This window comes from Salmo salar, chromosome 03, assembly GCF_965601325.2.
Source record: "Salmo salar chromosome 03, fSalSal1, whole genome shotgun sequence".
In the NCBI taxonomy this organism is placed as follows: domain Eukaryota; kingdom Metazoa; phylum Chordata; class Actinopteri; order Salmoniformes; family Salmonidae; genus Salmo; species Salmo salar.
The window spans coordinates 80,102,358-80,123,106 of NC_138293.1; the positions used below are offsets into that span (position 1 = coordinate 80,102,358).

At 44.7% G+C, this 20,749-nt stretch overlaps 1 protein-coding gene and 1 long non-coding RNA gene across 4 annotated transcripts in view; one reads left to right on the forward strand and one right to left on the reverse strand.

The window, feature by feature from the left end:
- LOC106606719 (protein kinase C alpha type) overlaps positions 1–20,749 on the reverse strand; it is a 237,178-nt gene that overhangs the window by 214,018 nt on the left and 2,411 nt on the right. The window lies entirely within an intron of this gene.
- On the forward strand, positions 15,699–20,333 carry LOC106601766 (uncharacterized). Of its 3 annotated transcripts, none has more exons than XR_001328089.3 (5): positions 15,700–15,859; positions 15,943–15,996; positions 19,330–19,515; positions 19,641–20,074; positions 20,146–20,241. It is a non-coding gene; the product is annotated as an uncharacterized LOC106601766 (long non-coding RNA). The 3 variants fall into 3 exon arrangements; XR_014391796.1 differs by lacking the exon at positions 20,146–20,241 and adding an exon at positions 20,255–20,333 and having other exon boundaries at positions 15,701–15,859; XR_001328088.3 differs by having other exon boundaries at positions 15,699–15,859; positions 19,641–20,241.

Genomic DNA, 20,749 nt, shown 5'->3' on the forward strand with positions numbered 1-20,749 from the left:
ATTTGTGAACAGCCGTCCAGAACAACCACAATCCGTAAGGCGCAAATAGCTAAATTAAAGAGCAGCAGTGTGATTCACATCAATGCATGTAGATATCAATAACAAGTGATATCCGTATCGCTGTTGACTACACCACTGCTGTCATCCTTACCTCCAAGCGTTTATTCAAGTTGGATAATCTTTGAATTCTGACAGCAGTTGAGCACCATTGGAAGACAAAGCTTGGACTGTAGCCTACAAAAGCCTATTTCTGCTCTTTCCCACAATCCATCAAACACATTTGGTGTGTCATAGTGGTCTCTGACTTGTGGTCAGACTCGCTCAGGCGAAACAAACTTAAACTTGTGCCTTTTTTCAATGCTGATTTGAATATCATGGAGAAAACAGAGTGTCAAATATTTTTTTTCACACAAACATCCTTTATGGATTTAAAAGTAATCCTCGAAGTAATCATTTCTTTTTTCAAAAGTATCTGATCACAATTATTTTGCTGGTAACGTAACGGATTACAGTTACCATTTTTTTGTAATCCTTTACATGTAACGGATTACATGTAATCCGTTACTCCCCAACCCTGCATACTGCACATGCTTTTCTAGAGTAAAATATACTGTATGATATGTAGTGTGGATGTTTAGGCCTTTTGGGTATGGCTGATAAAACAGAACATATTCTCACATTTATTTTCTAAATGTTATGCATCAGTTCGAGCTTTCTTCTGTTTAAGGCATTCCACTCCAATAATTCCACTGAACAAAAATATAAACGCAACATGTAAGGTGTTGGTCCCATGCTTCATAAGCTGAAATAAAAGATCACAGACATTTTCCATACACACAAAAAAAGATTATTTCTCTTATTTTGTGCACAAATTTGTTTACTTCCCTGTTAGTGAGAATTTCTCCTTTGCCAAGATAATCCATCCACCGCATATCAAGAAGCTGATTTAATCAGCATGATCATTACACAGGTGCTCCTTGTGCTGGGGACAATAAAAAGCCACTCTAAAATGTGCACTTTGTCACACCATACAATTCCACAGAATTGAATGCTGTTGCCAAATAATTTAATGTTCATTTCTCTACCATAAGCCACCTCCAACATAATTTTAAAGAATTTGGCAGTACGTCCAACCGGCCTTATAACCGCAGACCACGTGTAACCACGCCAGCCCAGGAACTCCACATCCGGCTTCTTCACCTGCGGGATCATCTGACAGCTGATGAAAACTGTGGGTTTGCACAACCAAATAATTTCTGCACAAACTGTCAGAAACCATCTCAGGGAAGCTCATCTGCATGCTCGTTGTCCTCACCAGGGTCTTGACCTGACAGCAGTTTGGCATCGTAACCGTGGGCAGTGGGCAAATGCTCAGCTTCGATGGCCACTGGCACGCTGGAGAAATGTGCTCTTCACGGATGAATCCCGGTTTCAACTGTACCGGGCAAAATTGCAGACAGAGTGTGTGGCGTTGTGTGGGCGAGTAATTTGCTGATGTCAACGTTATGAACAGAGTGCCCCATGGTGGCATGTACGACAGCATGTTCCAGTTCCCTACAATATCCAGCAACTTCGCACAGCCATTGAAGAGGGGTGGGACAACATTCTACAGGCCACAATCAACAACCTGATCAACTCTATGTGAAGGAGATGTATCTCGCTGCATGAGACAAATGGTGGCCACACCAGATAGTGACTGGTTTTCTGATACATGCCCCTCTTTTTTTAAGGTATCTGTGACCAAAAGATGCATATCTGTATTCACAGTCATGTGAAATCCATAGATTAGGACCTAATGAATGTATTTCAATTGACTGATTTTTTTATATGAACTGTAATTCAGTAAAATCTTTGAAATTATTGCATGTTGCGCTAATATTTTTGTTCAATGTAGAATCTTAACTATACATCTAAAAAGTAATAACATACACACAGAGTTTTGGTTCTTGGGTGAGTCTTGCGGGCAGATAAGATACAGTAAATTAAGGACACCATTAAATGGAGAAGTAATTAAATGGGCTTTTAAACTAATGGCCTGGACTCACACTGTTCCCTGCAGGTATGACACGAGTCAACAATCAACTTGATGAGAAGTACTGCACAGAAGTCACCTTAATATGGAACTGGGGGAAATAAAGTCTAACAAATCCCCATCTATTTAAAACATGTATTATTTAGTAACAGGTAGCCTACAACCTGACCAAGTAAACTCTGAGCCCATATAATAATATCCTATAGCAGAGCTTTATTGTGGTAAACCAAGAAACTACAAATCAACCCACATTCCAACCAACCAAGCCCAGCTGTCTTCAAACACTGAGCAGCTTGGTGGTACAAGGCTCCTCCTCTGCATCTGAGACACAGAGATAGGCCATATTTGAAGAAGAGAATCAGTATGGCTGAGCCAGCCTTTGGTTGTGTAAGATGTTTATTGTTTCATGTCTCCATCATAAGAAAGCTCTAGCTAGTGTAACTCTCTGTCTCACTCCCTCTCCCGTTCCGCTGCCCCCACACTTCTGCTCCTTGATTGGTTAATGAGGTCCACTGTTTGGCTCTCCTCCCACGCTGCCATTAGGGCTCACTGAGTGACAGGCTGCCTGGTTGCCGGGCATGTGTCACCGGTCCGCTCGTCATTGTAACTAACACATCATAGATGATGATATCACCTGCAGGGGACAGAGGCTCCTGGAGAGCGGAGTGGAGCAACCTACACAGACAGACTGGTTTCAGTCTTTAATCATTTACTGCACAGCTAAGTGAGACATTCACAGTAAATGTAAATATAAGATGTTGAACTGAGCTCAAATCAGGTGTTGTGTCACATATTTCAAGAGTGTATATTTTAGCTGTTCTTAATGTGATGTTCTGTGTCAAGCTAACCTTAATGTCACTTTGGAACAGGACTCAGAACCACTCAGCACTGCTGAAGTCTGGAACAGGCCTCAGAACCACTCAGCACTGCTGATGTCTGGAACACGACTCAGAACCACTCAGCACCGCTGATGTCTGGAACAGGACTCAGAACCACTCAGCACCGCTGACGTCTGGAACAGGACTCAGAACCACTCAGCACCGCTGACGTCTGGAACAGGACTCAGAACCACTCAGCACTGCTGACGTCTGGAACAGGACTCAGAACCACTCAGCACTGCTGACGTCTGGAACAGGACTCAGAACCACTCAGCACTGCTGACGTCTGGAACAGGACTCAGAACCACTCAGCACCGCTGACGTCTGGAACAGGACTCAGAACCACTCAGCACCGCTGACGTCTGGAACAGGACTCAGAACCACTCAGCACCGCTGACGTCTGGAACAGGACTCAGAACCACTCAGCACCGCTGACGTCTGGAACAGGACTCAGAACCACTCAGCACTGCTGACGTCTGGAACAGGACTCAGAACCACTCAGCACTGCTGACGTCTGGAACAGGCCTCAGAACCACTCAGCACTGCTGACGTCTGGAACAGGACTCAGAACCACTCAGCACTGCTGACGTCTGGAACAGGACTCAGAACCACTCAGCACTACTGACGTCTGGAACAGGCCTCAGAACCACTCAGCACTACTGACGTCTGGAACAGGACTCAGAACCACTCAGCACTACTGATGTCTGGAACAGGCCTCAGAACCACTCAGCACTGCTGACGTCTGGAACAGGCCTCAGAACCACTCAGCACTGCTGACGTCTGGAACAGGACTCAGAACCACTCAGCACTGCTGACGTCTGGAACAGGACTCAGAACCACTCAGCACTGCTGACGTCTGGAACAGGACTCAGAACCACTCAGCACTGCTGACGTCTGGAACAGGACTCAGAACCACTCAGCACTGCTGACGTCTGGAACAGGACTCAGAACCACTCAGCACTGCTGACGTCTGGAACAGGACTCAGAACCACTCAGCACTGCTGACGTCTGGAACAGGACTCAGAACCACTCAGCACTGCTGACGTCTGGAACAGGACTCAGAACCACTCAGCACTGCTGACGTCTGGAACAGGACTCAGAACCACTCAGCACTGCTGACGTCTGGAACAGGACTCAGAACCACTCAGCACTGCTGACGTCTGGAACAGGACTCAGAACCACTCAGCACTGCTGACGTCTGGAACAGGACTCAGAACCACTCAGCACTGCTGACGTCTGGAACAGGACTCAGAACCACTCAGCACTGCTGACGTCTGGAACAGGACTCAGAACCACTCAGCACTACTGACGTCTGGAACAGGCCTCAGAACCACTCAGCACTACTGACGTCTGGAACAGGACTCAGAACCACTCAGCACTACTGATGTCTGGAACAGGACTCAGAACCACTCAGCACTACTGATGTCTGGAACAGGCCTCAGAACCACTCAACACTACTGATGTCTGGAACAGGACTCAGAACCACTCAGCACTACTGATGTCTGGAACAGGCCTCAGAACCTCTCAGCACTACTGACGTCTGGAACAGGACTCAGAACCACTCAGCACTACTGATGTCTGGAACAGGACTCAGAACCACTCAGCACTACTGATGTCTGGAACAGGACTCAGAACCACTCAGCACTACTGATGTCTGGAACAGGACTCAGAACCTCTCAGCACTACTGACGTCTGGAACAGGCCTCAGAACCTCTCAGCACTACTGATGTCTGGAACAGGCCTCAGAACCACTCAGCACTACTGATGTCTGGAACAGGCCTCAGAACCACTCAACACTACTGACGTCTGGAACAGGCCTCAGAACCACTCAGCACTACTGATGTCTGGAACAGGACTCAGAACCACGCAGCACTACTGACGTCTGGAACAGGACTCAGAACCACTCAGCACTACTGATGTCTGGAACAGGCCTCAGAACCACTCAACACTGCTGACGTCTGGAACAGGACTCAGAACCACTCAGCACTGCTGACGTCTGGAACAGGACTCAGAACCACTCAGCACTGCTGACGTCTGGAACAGGCCTCAGAACCACTCAACACTGCTGACGTCTGGAACAGGACTCAGAACCACTCAGCACTGCTGACGTCTGGAACAGGACTCAGAACCACTCAGCACTACTGATGTCTGGAACAGGACTCAGAACCACGCAGCACTACTGATGTCTGGAACAAGACTCAGAACCACTCAGCACTACTGACGTCTGGAACAGGACTCAGAACCACTCAGCACTACTGATGTCTGGAACAGGCTTCAGAACCACTCAGCCGTCATCTAGTGTAACTCACCAAGCAGACTAAATACTCACTTCTGTTTTCATTCTGTCCCTTTTCCGCAAACTGTTTATTTTACTTCTGTTAACAATCCCCTAACTTCTGAAGGGCTCTTGAACTTTGGAATGTTTCTCAAACTTTCACACACTCCAGTCCCTGGCAGACCGTGTCCAGGCTGTCTTTCCTTCTCACTCCAGTCCCTGGCAGTCCGTGTCCAGGCTCTCTTTCCTTCTCACTCCAGTCCCTGGCAGACCATCCAGGCTGTCTTTCCTTCTCACTCCAGTCCCTGGCAGGCCGTGTCCAGGCTCTCTTTCCTTCTCACACCAGTCCCTGGCAGACCGTGTCCAGGCTCTCTTTCCTTCTCACTCCAGTCCCTGGCAGGCCGTGTCCAGGCTCTCTTTCCTTCTCACACCAGTCCCTGGCAGACTGTGTCCAGGCTCTCTTTCCTTCTCACTCCAGTCCCTGGCAGGCCGTGTCCAGGCTCTCTTTCCTTCCACTCCAGTCCCTGGCAGACTGTGTCCAGGCTCTCTTTCCTTCTCACTCCAGTTCCTGGCTGACTGTGTCCAGGCTCTCTTTCCTTCTCACTCCAGTCCCTGGCAGACCATCCAGGCTCTCTTTCCTTCCACTCCAGTCCCTGGCTGACTGTGTCCAGGCTCTCTTTCCTTCTCTCTCTTTCCTTTTCCTCTCCATCTCTCTCTCTTTTTCACTTGTTCTCTCCTTCTCTCACATTAGACCATGTCCAGCTTGGACTCTTTCTCACTGGCCTCCCCTCTTTATCTTCCCCTCTCTCTCCCTTCTGTAACAGGTTAGAGGTTAACATGGTATAGTATCTTAGGGTTGTCCCTCATGCTACACTTCCTTCTTCCCCTCATCTCTGTCCTCTCTAAATCTCTAGACCCTGTCCAGACGCTCTTTTCATCTCCTGCTCTCCTCCTGGCCGTGGGCTAAGCTCTCCAGATGGTACTGTCAGCTCCACAGCCACTCCACATCAAAGGGCCACGGGGCCGAGAAGAGAGGAGAGGAGAGAAGAGAGGAGAACATCCATGTCACTGTGGCCATGACTGATCCAAGTCACACACACACAGACACAAACACACACAAACACTCACACACACTGTCATAGATGGATCCACGTAGAACTGGCATTATAGACACTCACTGACGCTAAGTAAAAGCTAACACTGCCACATTTGGGCAGCATTGGTGAAGACCTACTACTTAAAGGAAAGGGTCACCCATTTTGAATGTTATATTGTTTTTGTGCATCTCTGAGGGATGTTCTATCGATTCCCTGGGTCATTTCATGTTTTCATGTGTATCTGAGTTACTGGCGTTTAAGCAGGCAGAAATCCGTTCGCTATTACGTACAACCGTGATAAAGTCTCTCTCACTACACCGGAAGTCTATATGAATAGGACTTTTAGATGGTGAAAACGTCTATCATACCTGTCAGATTTCAATACTGGCCGATGTCATAACTTAGGAGGATGTCTTCTCTCGAATGAGCCATTGATCATATTTTTACGATATTCCGACCTCGAGAAATGTATAATTTAAGGGTCTAGCACATTTGTCTGTCTCTTCAGTCCAGGGTGCATTGCATGATGCTGTTGCCAGATATATCATAGAAAGGAGATAGGAATCCAATGAATGAAGGAACGTAAACGCCACACTCAGCAGACTGTAGACCAATCGCGTTCACAAAGTCATGCTGCGTCACGCGGTTGCTGAGTTAATCGTCATGCAATCCCTTCTCAAAGTCAGTGTATATGTCGAGAAAGGCGCCTATTTTCCTCGAAAGTACATAATATCAGAAATCCAAAGGTATAAGATACTACAAATAGAAAGTTAATTATCTCACATCTCGGGAAAGATTTCAAATGTTGTACTACTTGTTGATGAAATTCATGCTAATGTTGGGTTTTTGAGCTAGCGCCCAATAGACTCTCATTCACTCCTCGAAGGAGAACGCTCCTTGTCCCAGAATCTCCCAGAATGCACCGCGAGTAGCAACGGCAATGTTTCCCATCTCCTCAAAGTATATCTGCCGTTGTGAATGTTAGACTCCGCTCTGTGAGGCACATCGATCTGCAGGTTGAACATGGTGAGAATGTTGACTCCTAAATTGATAGTGCAGTTTCTTTAGGCAATTTTACAGCTAATTACCTACGTTACATGCTGATATGGTCTTCGGTATTATTGTGTAGCTACGTTTGCTAGATAACTAGCCAGCCAGCCCATATAGAGAGCATTGCATTTTGGATTTTGTAGTAGACTTGAACTGCAACAGATTTCCACAACGATTTTCCATGTTGCTACCAACCTTATTATAACGTCAAAATGAAACATTTCTTCACAAAAAATATTGTTCTCACATATTAGTGTTATTTAACACTAAATTGAAGGAATAGGTGATTTTAGGTGGATTTTCCCTTTAATATTGAATATCAATATCTCATCTGCTTGATATGACAATCTGTTTTGCTTCACTTACAAGGTCTCTTCCATAACACTTGCCTGATGGCTGAATTACAGTTTTTTTCATTCTAAACAGAGTTCTGCCGGGGTGACAATGTGTTTTATGATTCCCGATTTCATATCACACATCCCATCAACTCCTCAGGTTGTCTGAAAAAGCTAGATCGGGCAGGAGGGATTATTTCAGCAAATTGTGTGAGAGACGACAGAAAGGGGGGATAGGTAGTAAGAGAGGAAGAGAAAGAATGTTTCAGTTAAAGAGAGAGAGAGAGAGGGGGGAGGCAGAGAGAGAGACATAAGCAGGAAGAGAGAGACAGAGACAGAAGCAGGAAGAGAGAGACAGAGAGAGAGAGAGAGAGAAAGAGAGAGAGACAGAGAGAGAGAGAGAAGCAGCCTGTGAATGGGCCAGTCTCTCAGCATGGCCATATGACAGTGATACAACGTCTCCACAGTGGACCATGGATCCCAGCCAGTGACCTTTACAAAGTCCACTAGAACCAGATCAAAATAGACTGGCCAATAACAAGGCATTACCTTAGTTACCGCGGTTACCTCTACCTCTGAACAATATGCATACAGACTGCTGAAAGAAACTAAGAAAGAAAATAAATCATGACATTTGAAACAGATCTTGTGACCTCTACACAGTCACGCACACACACACCCGCACGCACGCACGCACGCACGCACACACACCCATCCTCCCTATACGCACACACGCACGCACACACGCACGCACGCACACACACACACATCCATCCTCCCTATACGCACACACGCACGCACACACACACATCCATCCTCCCAATACACAGACACGCACACAGACACGCACAGGCCATATGCACTCACACACGCACTCACTCACGCACACAGGCCAATATCACTCACACTCCCATTCTGAGTAATACCAACCAAATGGCTCCAAGTGAGTAGAGTACACAGCCCCATGGGAGCTGCAGGGTGCTCAGCCTCCTCCCACACTAAGACACACTACAATAAAGACGTCTCACCTCGCCACTACTCCGGCCCACGCTCCCTTCCACTACCCTCTGCTGTGGAGGTGGGCAGAGAAAGGAGGCAAGGGAGGCTGGTCACCTGGAAAATGCTGCAGGACATTTTAACATTTTGACCATGTTCTGTTTTAATATCCACCCTGCACAGCCAGAAGAGGACTGGCCACCCCTCATAGCCTGGTTCCTCTCTAGGTTTCTTCCTAGGTTTTTGGCCTTTCTAGGGAGTTTTTCCTAGGGAGTTTTTCCTAGCCACCGTGCTTCTTTCACATGCTTTGCTTGCTGTTTGGGGTTTTAGGCTGGGTTTCTGTACAGCACTTTGAGAATATCAGCTGATGTACGAAGGGCTATATAAAAATAAATTTGATTTGATTTGATTTGATTTGACAATGAGATACCTGCCATCAGGCCTTCGTACTGCACAGCGGGATCCCTGCGGCAGCCCTTTACCCGCCCACGGCCCAGCAACCATAAACTAATAGCAGTTCAAATGATATAAATGTACCATCACAGAGAGAGGGACTTCATCATCTTTCCAATAATTCCTTTATAGGGCAAATGCTCCCTGGGTAATTCATAACTCATCCTGTACTCAAGGCAGGCTTGGCATCGCTTTACAAAATGCTGTTGCAGGAGATTATGCTCTGAGATTGAGACGCAAATGTTACAGTATGATGTTACAGTACAAATCCCATAGACTCTAGTTTAAATAAATAGAAATTGTATTATTGAAGCCCCAATAGCCACAGGAGAGGAATGACACATTTATGTTATACAACAAGCGTGCAATATCCTCTCTGCTTAAAATATAAAAGTATGATTGAAGCCCAAATAGTCCCCAGTGAGGTATGATGCAAATATTCATTATCCTTATACTGAAAAGCTTGCCTAGTGCCTCATACTTACAGCTCATTGAATAAATAAACAGAATTCAGTTGGAGAAAGGCACAGGCATTGAGATCTCTATTATGAAGAGTTAAAAATTCATACAAGTATGAATCCCAAGATTTATGACAAATTATTTGTACCATCTCATGGCAACTCTCAGCAGTCATGCATAAGGTCTCTATATATGACAGAACATTCACTGTCATCCTTGGTGCAAATAAGGTAGCCTCTGACCTCTGTGGTACAGAGGAAGCAGTGGGGTCATATTCAGACTAAAGCTATTCCCTGCCAGTGCTGTACAGTATGCACTAGGGTTAGACATACATTTTAAAGTGAAAAATCTGAGTCTCAGTGTCATTCTGTTACAGTGGAATTGCCCTACTTAATAAACCATACTCTCCTCTCAGTTCAAGCTGAGGTTTCTATTCTGTTCAGTTGTATTTTATTGTATTCTATTCAGTTCAGTCCATTTCAAGATGAGATGTCTTTACTGTGGTGAGGGGAGATTCAGTGAAGCCTGTGTCCTGTGGGAATTGTTTGCCATATGATATGAGGTGAGTTCTCAATATCTAAAGAAAAGGCCTAGATTTCAAGGGCATTGAACAATGAACCTAATACACTCTCGAACAATGTACCCCACACATTGTACCATATGCACGCACACGCACACACACACACACACACACACACACACACACACACACACACACACACACACACACACACACACACACACACACACACACACACACAACTTAGTGAACAGGAACTACAAAAAGCCAGTATCTGTCCATCCCATGAAGTTGAGAGAGAGGGAGCATAGACACACCTCCTGGGACTGAGAATCCAACTGGCAGACTTTTCAGATCCCTGGTCTTTCCAAGAACAAGCACTCTGCACGTCCAAGAACACGCATCTGTTATCATATCATCCCACTTTCAATGTGTGTTGGTGGGCATGGATCATCAGCTCACAGCCCTCTGAGAGGATTCCACCACCCAACACATCCACGTAGGCCTACAGTCCTATGCATAGCTCACTGCTCCACTCCTGTCTCTCACAAGCTTCCCATGTGAGTTATGGCATTAGGGTTAGGCTACTCTGCTCATGAGAAGAATCCAGCCCATACCATTTGTTGATTGCGACGATACAGGCGTTGAGGTATAGGCCTATCGCTAATACATCTCCTGTATGGTTTGTTGTCTCTCACTATCGCGTGTAATTACAAACTGCCTATTTACTCAGGTTCAGATAAGAGATCGGATTTGTATATGTTACCAATAGTATTTATTTACATTCATGCTTAGATAAAGTCATTATGTTGTTTATTTTGTCTAAAATACACTGTTTAGTTTGTAACATTATGACTGCAACTTTGACTGTACAAAAAAAACGTACTGTAACGTTCAATTACACGGAAACGATGCTGTTCAGAATGACCAGCTTAAAAAAGGGGAAGGGTTGGGTAGTGGAACGCTCCGCTGCCCTTTAAATACGTCATTCACTGCTTCAAGCCACACCCCTCCACACCCATCAAACAGAGCAAACGTACCTCAAAGGCTGTTGAAGAATGTTTTGGGAATAGTGTCATTCAGTAGAAACCGTCACGCAAAGTAGCAAACGTTTAATCGAATTGAACGCACCCCAGCTTGACTCTCATGATGGGTGTTCTAGAGTGCACTCGCACGTCTCATGTGTAGTCTAGTGGTGTGCAATGTTTGAGATAATCTATTTTGGAACGTCAGTGGTATAATATAACATTTTGTGCTATTTAAAATGAATTATACTACTTCCAGTTAACATTATATTTGTTGTAAAATACATGTTTACTGTATCTCCTTTGAGCGGGGGTTTTGTTTCATGTATGGATCATCCACCTGTCCTTAGTAGGCCTATGTCCTAACAGACCATTACCTTAAGCCATTTGGCCTTGTGAGCAGAGAGGCCTGGTCATGTATAAACAACGGGCAGTTGCTTTAGCTTTCAGATGTGTGAGATTATACATGTGTACATACTGTATCTTCACGATCACTGTTGCACAGTGGGCCAACAACACTTAATAAAACCACTCTGTCTGCTGGCCCACTGTGTGATCCAGAACCCAACTAACTAGGCTGCCAGGTCCGTTATTCATAACATTTATTATGTGAGTTCCATTGTATCACTATTATGCCCTAGTAAGTACAGTATAGCATTAGTAGGATACAGACTTCACACCACAGAGATCCTATTAAATGAGCATTCTAATTCCGTATTCTATGCTTCGCACTAACAACAGATAACTAGGTTCCATATTGATACCAACAGACTGATGTGTGCATAACTTGGTCAAACCTGACCTTGTAGCTTAATGACCCAGAGTTTGTCCTGGTCAGGTCACATGATCATAAAGCGTCTCAGAGGGGGAGTGCTGAACTAAGTAGAACCATACAGGGTTCTTCGGTTTGTCCCCATAGGGGAACCCTTTTTGGTGCTGGGTAGAACTCTTAGGAGAGGATTCTATCCAGAACCCTCAATAAAGGGTTCTACCGAGAAACCTTTTTTCTTTGGAGGGTCCTTCATAGTATGGTTTACAGGCCACATCAGACCTGTAAGTCACATTATGATGGCTTGCAAAGTGATGTGTAATTCCTATTGGAATCCAGCCAGAGTAAAAATATCCAACAAGTGGAATTGCTAATCAGCTGAAACCTGTATTCAGCATAACTGCCAGGGAAGGGAAGATTTAATACAGTGACTACCTCAAACATCTAAACTGGAACAACCATCTCAGTAACGGGTGCAATAAATCACATTACTAACAGATTGAATTAGTTTAGAAAACTGTATGCTATGTATCTTTGTGTAGCATAAAACAAATCAACCAACCAACACAAAAACACAGATTTTACAGTAAAAAAAAACAATTCTGAAAATCTCCCTGCAATAGAGCATGATGGGAAATATTATACACACTGAGTGTACAAAACATTAAGGACACCTGCTTGCTACCTGCTCTTTCCATGACATGATCCCTTATTGATGTCACTTGTTAAACTACTTCAATCAGTGTAGATGAAGGGGAGGAGAGGAGACAGGTTCAAGAAGGATTTTTAAGCATTGAAACAATTGAGACATGGGTGGTGTATGTGTGCCGTCTAGAGGGTGAATGGACAAGACAAAATATGTAAGTGCCTTTGAACAGGGTATGGTGGTAGGTGGGTTTTTCACGCTCAACAGTTTCCTGTGTGTATGAAGAATGGACCACCACCCAAAGGACATCCAGCCAACTTGACACAACTGTGTGAAAATGGGCCAGCATCCCTGTGGAACGCTTTAGACACCTTGTAGAGTCCATGCAACTCAATATTAGGAAGGTGTCCTTAATGTTTTGTACACTCAGAGTGTGGTTCTAAGTAGAACCCTTCTTGCCTCCCAAAGAATCATCAAAGAACCCTTTCTTCAAAAAACAGTTATTGGGATGTTAAAGGTTCTAGGTAGAACCCTTTGCCTTACAAATAACCCTTGTCTTCTAAAACAGGTTCTTCTGATCAAAATGGTTCTTGGTAGAACCCTATCTCTGTGCAAAAAAAAATGTTGGAACCATTTTTTCTAAGAGTGTAGGATCAGTTTTGCTTTTTATATTATACTGAATAAGATTACATGGACAGGGAGGACCTGAACCTAGATCTGCACTCCTACTATGAGGTGCTGTGAGAATACCATCCCTGGCCTTATGAATCACTCCTGGCCTTATGAATCACTCCTGGCCTTATGAATCACTCCTGGCCTTATGAATCACTCCTGGCCTTTTGAATCACTCCTGGCCTTTTGAATCACTCCTGGCCTTTTGAATCACTCCTGGCCTTATGAATCACTGTCCTATAGAGTAAATCTAAACAGTAAACCTCTCCCCTCTCCATTTCATTTCAATAGTGGTAAATTGGTGATAAATCAGTGGACTCTCCAGCGCTTGGCCCATCGTGTGGCAGTGCAGCTTGGTGGTGTACTACTACCTGCGGTGTGGACTGACAGTTAATTAAGCCTTCAGACCTGCTCCCTGGAGCATCGCTACTCTGTATCGTGACCTTGTGCTGTGACAGAGCTAGCATGAGAAGGGCACAGGGACGCCAGAGGCTCCGAGGCCAGGCACCGTGACCTCAGGAGGTGAGAGGGGGGAGCAGCACTAGCTCTCTTTTCATTACAATGTACACTCTCTCTCCCTCCATTCCCCTCATTCTCTCTCTCCCTACTGTACCTGTACACTCTCTCTCTCTCCATTCCCCTCATTCTCTCTCTCCCTACTGAACCTGTACACTCTCTCTCTCTCCCTTCTGAACCTGTACACTCTCTCTCCCTCCATTCCCCTCATTCTCTCTCTCTCTCCCTACTGAACCTGTACTCTCTCTCCCTCCATTCCCCTCATTCTCTCTCCCTCCATTCCCCTCATTCTCTCTCTCTCTCCCTACTGAACATGTACTCTCTCTCCCTCCATTCCCCTCATTCTCTCTCCCTCCATTCCCCTCATTCTCTCTCTCTCTCCCTACTGAACCTGTACTCTCTCTCCCTCCATTCCCCTCATTCTCTCTCTCCCTACTGAACCTGTACACTCTCTCTCCCTCCATTCCCCTCATTCTCTCTCCCTCCATTCCCCTCATTCTCTCTCTCTCTCCCTACTGAACCTGTACTCTCTCTCCCTCCATTCCCCTCATTCTCTCTCCCTCCATTCCCCTCATTCTCTCTCTCTCTCCCTACTGAACCTGTACTCTCTCTCCCTCCATTCCCCTCATTCTCTCTCCCTCCATTCCCCTCATTCTCTCTCTCCCTACTGAACCTGTACTCTCTCTCCCTCCATTCCCCTCATTCTCTCTCCCTCCATTCCCCTCATTCTCTCTCCCTCCATTCCCCTCATTCTCTCTCCCTCCATTCCCCTCATTCTCTCTCCCTCCATTCCGCTCATTCTCTCTCCCTCCATTCCCCTCATTCTCTCTCCCGCACTATTTCCTTCCTTTTCTATCATTCCTTCACCTCTCCCTCATTCATTCTCTCCCCTAGCCTTTACATCCTAATCTCTCCACCTTGCCTGCTACCTCCCTGTTATTTTCTCCTTTTGTACTCTTAATCTGGCTCTCTACCTACCCTTTATATCTCTCCCTCCCTCTCTAGCCTTTACCTTCAGCGTTGCTCTGTCTACACACAGTTACCTGGCTTGGTGTATCAAGTGTCCTGAGAGGAACACTACACTGGCAGAGACTGTGGTAACATGTTGTGGACATCTGGGCCCTTGTGCAGTAGTAGTGTCCCTGTCTGACTCTATAGAGACCACGGGAGGTTGGTGGCACCTTAATTCGGGAGGACGGGTTCATGGTAACAGATGGAGCGGAATAAGTGAAACGGTATCAAATACATCAAACACATGATTTACATGTGTTTGATGCCATTCCATTCACGCCGTTCCAGCCATTATGATGAGCCGTCCGCAGCAACCTCCACTGGTAGAGACTGCCCAGAGACAAGTCCATGGTTATCACACTAGAAGGTTACTGAGAGTCACAGAAATGATTGCACTGTTTTTGATACTTGGACAACAGTTTGATCAAAACACTGAATTACACTGTTCTGAATTAGAGTAGTTAAACTTGCACCTATATATTTATTTAGGACACAACAATGTTTTGTATAGTTTCTAACTGCCCAAAGGTCATGTCTAATAAGCAAGTAAAAAAAGGTGGTAATCTCATCCCATATCAAGCACCTTATTATTTTCTGTGACTTATCTCAACATGGGGTATGATAGTATTGATGATTTTCCTTACCACAAGCTTTCCCTGTCTATCCCTCTATGGCTGCTTTACACAGACAGCCCAATTCTGACCATTTTTTTATGAAAATGTGACCCATTAGCGGAAAAATAGCACAATTGGGCTGCCTGTGTAAATGCAGCTCATCTGTCCCAATTGGGGAAATCTTGTCTAATGTCTAGATTGGCTACACCTGAAACCTGTTTGGGAGGGTGCAATGTTGAAGTATGTGCAGATAGGAATGTATTGTGTAAAACAGATAGGTTTGTGTGTCATGCTGAAATAGGAAAACAAGTCAACTCTATTCATTATGTTAAATGATAAGGTCATTGATTGCCACCAGCTGTCTCTAATTGAAACCTAGGAGAGTCAAGGTGCCAATACAAGGCGAGAGCAGCACTCTCACAGTTAAAACCGGAAGCTGTCTGTTGCCACGCCATAGCCACTGGGGAGTTCTACAACTGAGCTGATTGCTATGGCTCTTGGACAGGCTAAGGTAAGAAATGGGTTATCTTCAATAAGTTGTATTGTTGAAGGTGTGCTGGCCATTTTACTAATCATTCCCCCTTGCTGTTTCAGGGTCTCTTGGCTCTGTTTGCTGTTTGTAGGCACTACTAGTTTTCCTGTCAAATGGTAAGCTGTTTTCTGCTCTTTTGATAATTAAAATAAATCATTTTGACTTAACACAATATGATTTTGAAAAATGTCACATTACTTTGATTTGACCTGATGTACTATTTTGTTAAATTTAGCCTCTAGTCTTTTGTCTCTTAGGCCAGGGTTCTTAAACTTGAGCTTAAGCCCCAAATGAGAAATTGTCATCCCATGACCCAACGGTGTAGATTTATTGTAGTGACTGACCTTTGACATGCCCAGGGCCCCCCCTTTGGTCCTGAACCATAGCCTAGGGCAGGGTTTCTTAAACTATTACCTTTATGGAGTTTAAACTGCTACTATGGAGGGTTGTTTTACACTCATTCCAGTTTCCCTGGCCAGTATGCTTGTCCTTGACAACATGGGTATGGAGTGATTTCGGTGACACCAGAAATTGAATGTAAATTCTCATTTGTTTTGCACAAATTGAAACGGGTAACTGTTTCATGAGTGTTCATTCTTAATTCTATTCCAATTCAATATTTATAGGCTGTTTTAGTTAAGCTTTCTGAAGTTTAATCAACTTGGCTGCATTTGGATTGAAAACATTCTGGTACTTTGTCTGCCAGGACCGGTAGATGGAAACAGTGAAACACCATGGTGAGCTGGCTGTACCAACAGTGGTTCCTTAATCCAATGTGGCATATTTAATGTTATGAATGTGGCTGTAGTATTTCAGGTACTATCTTAACACTCCATTCCTGAACTCTAAAACTCTCAGGAACATGTACACAGTGTGAGAGACTGCTACTCTGGAAGCTTTTCAGCTTCCAGGAATTGTATACATGGGGCTGTGCATTGTTGAACCACGAGGCAGTGGATGAATGGCACGACAATGGGCCTCTGACGCCCAGCTGCACTGGATAGATTATCAGGGATGTAAACCAATTTGAAGTTTGTTTTTGCATATGCATGCATTTCTGGGATGTATAAGTTCATTAAGCATGGGACATGTTGGGTTTATAGTTTGTTTAGTATTGCTTTAGAGCCCTAAACACAAGTTGATTGGTCCTACTATTCAAATGTTTAAAAAAATAATGTAGCCGTACACAACCGTTGCTCTATATAATAACACAAGAGAATGTGCCCCACTACATGGCTTAAACTTCACTAAATACAACTATAGGCTGTCGCAATGACTGTAACCAAGCCGTTACTTCTCCAGGTGCAAAATATTTTCTGTGGGAGTTCCAGAAAAGCAAACTAGGTGCATATTGTATATGCATGGCTGTGAAATGTCATGTGGTAGTAGCCAATTTGAATCGGCTCCAATTAAGAGAATGTCCATTCTGAGCACAACGCGTGAAGGCAGGGAGGGGCCCACTCATTGTCACAAGCTACTGTCAAAGTATGTCAATATTATCGCACAGACTGTAATGTAGTTTACTTACTACTTTCAGTAGGCTACACTATTGGTTATACTACTGCAATTTAAACAATCCAGGCCTATCTGAAATGCAGCCATATTAGAAACTGTCATTTTGCAAACAATGTTGAAGAGTCTCACGAAGACTGGTAGCCCAAGATGCGCTCATTTAAAAAGGCACACCGTAACATTAATTCAGGACCATGGACAGAAGGCTATCGCCGGTCAGCGCTCTGAAAAAGTAACGTTAGCTGCCAATTTCGGCACCAACAAGGAACAGTCAGACCACAGGAGCGCCTGCCAGGGCTCGCCACACAACCAGTAGGCTTCATTGGTCATTGTCCCTATACCATCAAATGACGCAAAGCTCTAGATCTAGTAATTAGTCCCATGTGCAACAGCTTTGCTTCCGTCCCTCTCCTCGCCCCTACCTGGGCTCGAACCAGACACCTTCTGTACACCAAGTCACCCTCGAAACACTTACCCATCACTCCACAAAAGCCGCGGCCCTTGTAGAGCAAGGGAAACGACTACTTCAAGGTCTCAGCATATGAAACCACTGATTTGCAACGCTATGAGTGCGCACCCCACTAACTGGCTAGCCATTTAACACTGGTTACACATGCAAGCAATGACAATCATGTATCTAAAAGATGTGGTGCAGTAAAGCAAAGGCCTAAACTATAGTTTGCATAAAATCTGCCGAACAACCAGTAGGTTTACATGAGGGAATTGTATTAACTCTGGCACGGCAGCCAGGGCCATAAAGGCTGTAGCTGATCATTCTAGAGTTGCTGTGTTGAACCTCAGACCTTTCTGATCCATTCTCCTTCCTGGTGAAATGTACTTGGTAGGTCCCGCTCAAATGCCAGCTGGGCTTTTCGTTGATCTAACATGCTGCATCTCTTCACTGAATACGTTCTTCGGGGTGAAGAGTGTTTGCACATTGCTGTGATGTCCCTAATGTTTCAGTGCCAACTGCAGTCGGCATTGCTGACAAAGGCACCCCATATCTTTTGAAGAACGGAGTGGGGTTCGCTGGCAGCGGTTGCGATTTGACGTTGCGTCACTCTTGATGGGCCAATATTAAATTAGCTGCTAGGCTCTCAACCTCGGCGGTTGGGCTAGCAGGCTGCTCGACATCGCTCTGTGACAGTCCATTGGATCCCACCCAGTGCGGGGTCAAATTAGCTTCCTTAATTAGGCTAGGTTCCCAATCAGAATGCATCTTCGGATTTAACTACTAAATATTACATCCCCCTCAGATCATGAGCGCACCAAGCATATAGCCTCTGTCCCGTCTGAACTACTGGCAGGCCTTGCTGCACTACATTGGTAAAACCGGGCCACTGCAATTCATAACACTTTATGGGGCAACAACTGAGGGAGGGCGTGTTCTTTCTGGGGGTCCATGCCCAGCTTATCCCCCCATAGAACCGGCCCTGCCAAGGAGACTTCACTACATGTATCTATCTAAACTGGAAGCACCATCGCAATAACTGATGCATTAAGTCCAACTCCTAAGATTTGGGTTTGCTTAGAAAAATGTGCTTTCCTTGTAGTAGAAGAGTAATCAATGTGCATGCAGAAACATGTTTATTAAAATAAACTGAATTGTTAAACTGCAATATTAATTTAATTCATTTTCAAATCATGTTATCAATTTATAAATTAAATTTGTGCACTACACATTCAAATATTGAATTTCAAGTTCTGAATACAAAATCAATGAACATTTCTGGTGGCACTGAAGTAACTCCACCTGCTACACTTCCTGTCATTTTGGGCTATTGCCAAAACTGTCACTTAAATAGTATGGTGATATTGAGATGTTATGACAGTATAAATCTAAATGTTTATCAGCTCATGTAATCTTAAATGATCACGTTATATTCAACCTAACTTAATGAGCTACCTGAAGCTGAATGTCTAAACCTTCTATCCAGCCCTGACCCTGTGAGCAGGCTAGAGCCAATACCCCTAATATTCCTGGCGCCTATGTACCCCAGTGTAACGAGGGCCTGTACACCCCAAAGCAGTGCAATGACTCTACAGAATACTGCTAGGTGTGTTAGCACCGAGGGACAGATGTCGTCTCTCCAGGCTCTCCCATTCCATGTGTAGTGAGACTGGTAGGTGCCAGCATGTGTACTGTCATATCACAATTTGAATATATTATAATCAGATTTATATACTATTACATTACCAGTTGGCATAATACCCCAATTAATGGCATGTTGTAATTATTGTCCTTCAGTCCCTGAGCAACCAGAACAAGTCCCAAGCAGCCAGAAGCTCCCAGAGAAGACTTCAAGACCCAGTGTTACTGAGGTAGCAGGACCTGTTAACCAATACCCCTGTGGGTTGCCCTTATGGGTTCTGAAGGCCTCTCAGAATGTTGGACCTCCTATTGGTGGATGTGTCTGGATTGCCACCCATCTCCAGAATCCACTGGTGGACAGCAAGGTAAAGGAAACACATCTCCCTCTGCTGCTGAACAGCAAGAACTGGCCCCATGGATCAAGCAGAGTGTTTTCAAGCAGTGGTTTTCTCCAACACCCTCTACTCCCCAGGAGACACAGCCCAGCCCTCTGTTAGTGTTGTATCCCACGTTATCAGTAAACCTGTGCCTAACCAGTCTCTCCTTAGACCAAGTGCTGGATCCAAAGGAGTGCAGTATCCTATCACCAGGTAATGTACTGTTACAACTACATGTCTACAGTAGTCTAATTTGGATGACTGACAAATGTTTCTCCCCACAGACATTGGCAATTGATGCATGAATGATGGGCTTTAAGTGTCAATTTGTATGGCATTCCAAATGTAATTTGCTTTTATTACTTGGTACTAATGTTTTTCTACATCCTATAGGTTCTACATGACGTTCATCCCCCTTGGTCATGTGCGAATGTCCAATAAACTTTTGGCATGGAATTATATTTTGCTGTTCTGAATTCATCAATGGTTATTTTGGAATGTAGCTTTGCTATTGCTTACAATCTAACAGTCAGTTTTCCTTTACCATTCTACATAGTTACAATCTGACTCCAAGAGATTCAAACACACAATTACATTTCAGATACTGGGAACTTGGGTATTGCTGTAAATCCTTCACTAACTTTTCCAACCAGCCTAGAAATGACTACTCAAAGGCCTCCAGCTGTGAATAGAGAACTGATACCGTTGGTATTTAGTCATTAAGTGGCTCTGCATGCACATTAATTCATCAAACAGAATGTGGAAGTTCACCGACGGAGGCAGTGTACTGTAGTTGTACTTTTCTGTGGAAGACTGTTAGTGAATGCCATATTTGAGAGAAGCCTGAAAAGTGGCCATGCTGCACTTTTGAAGTAAATTTGAGAACAC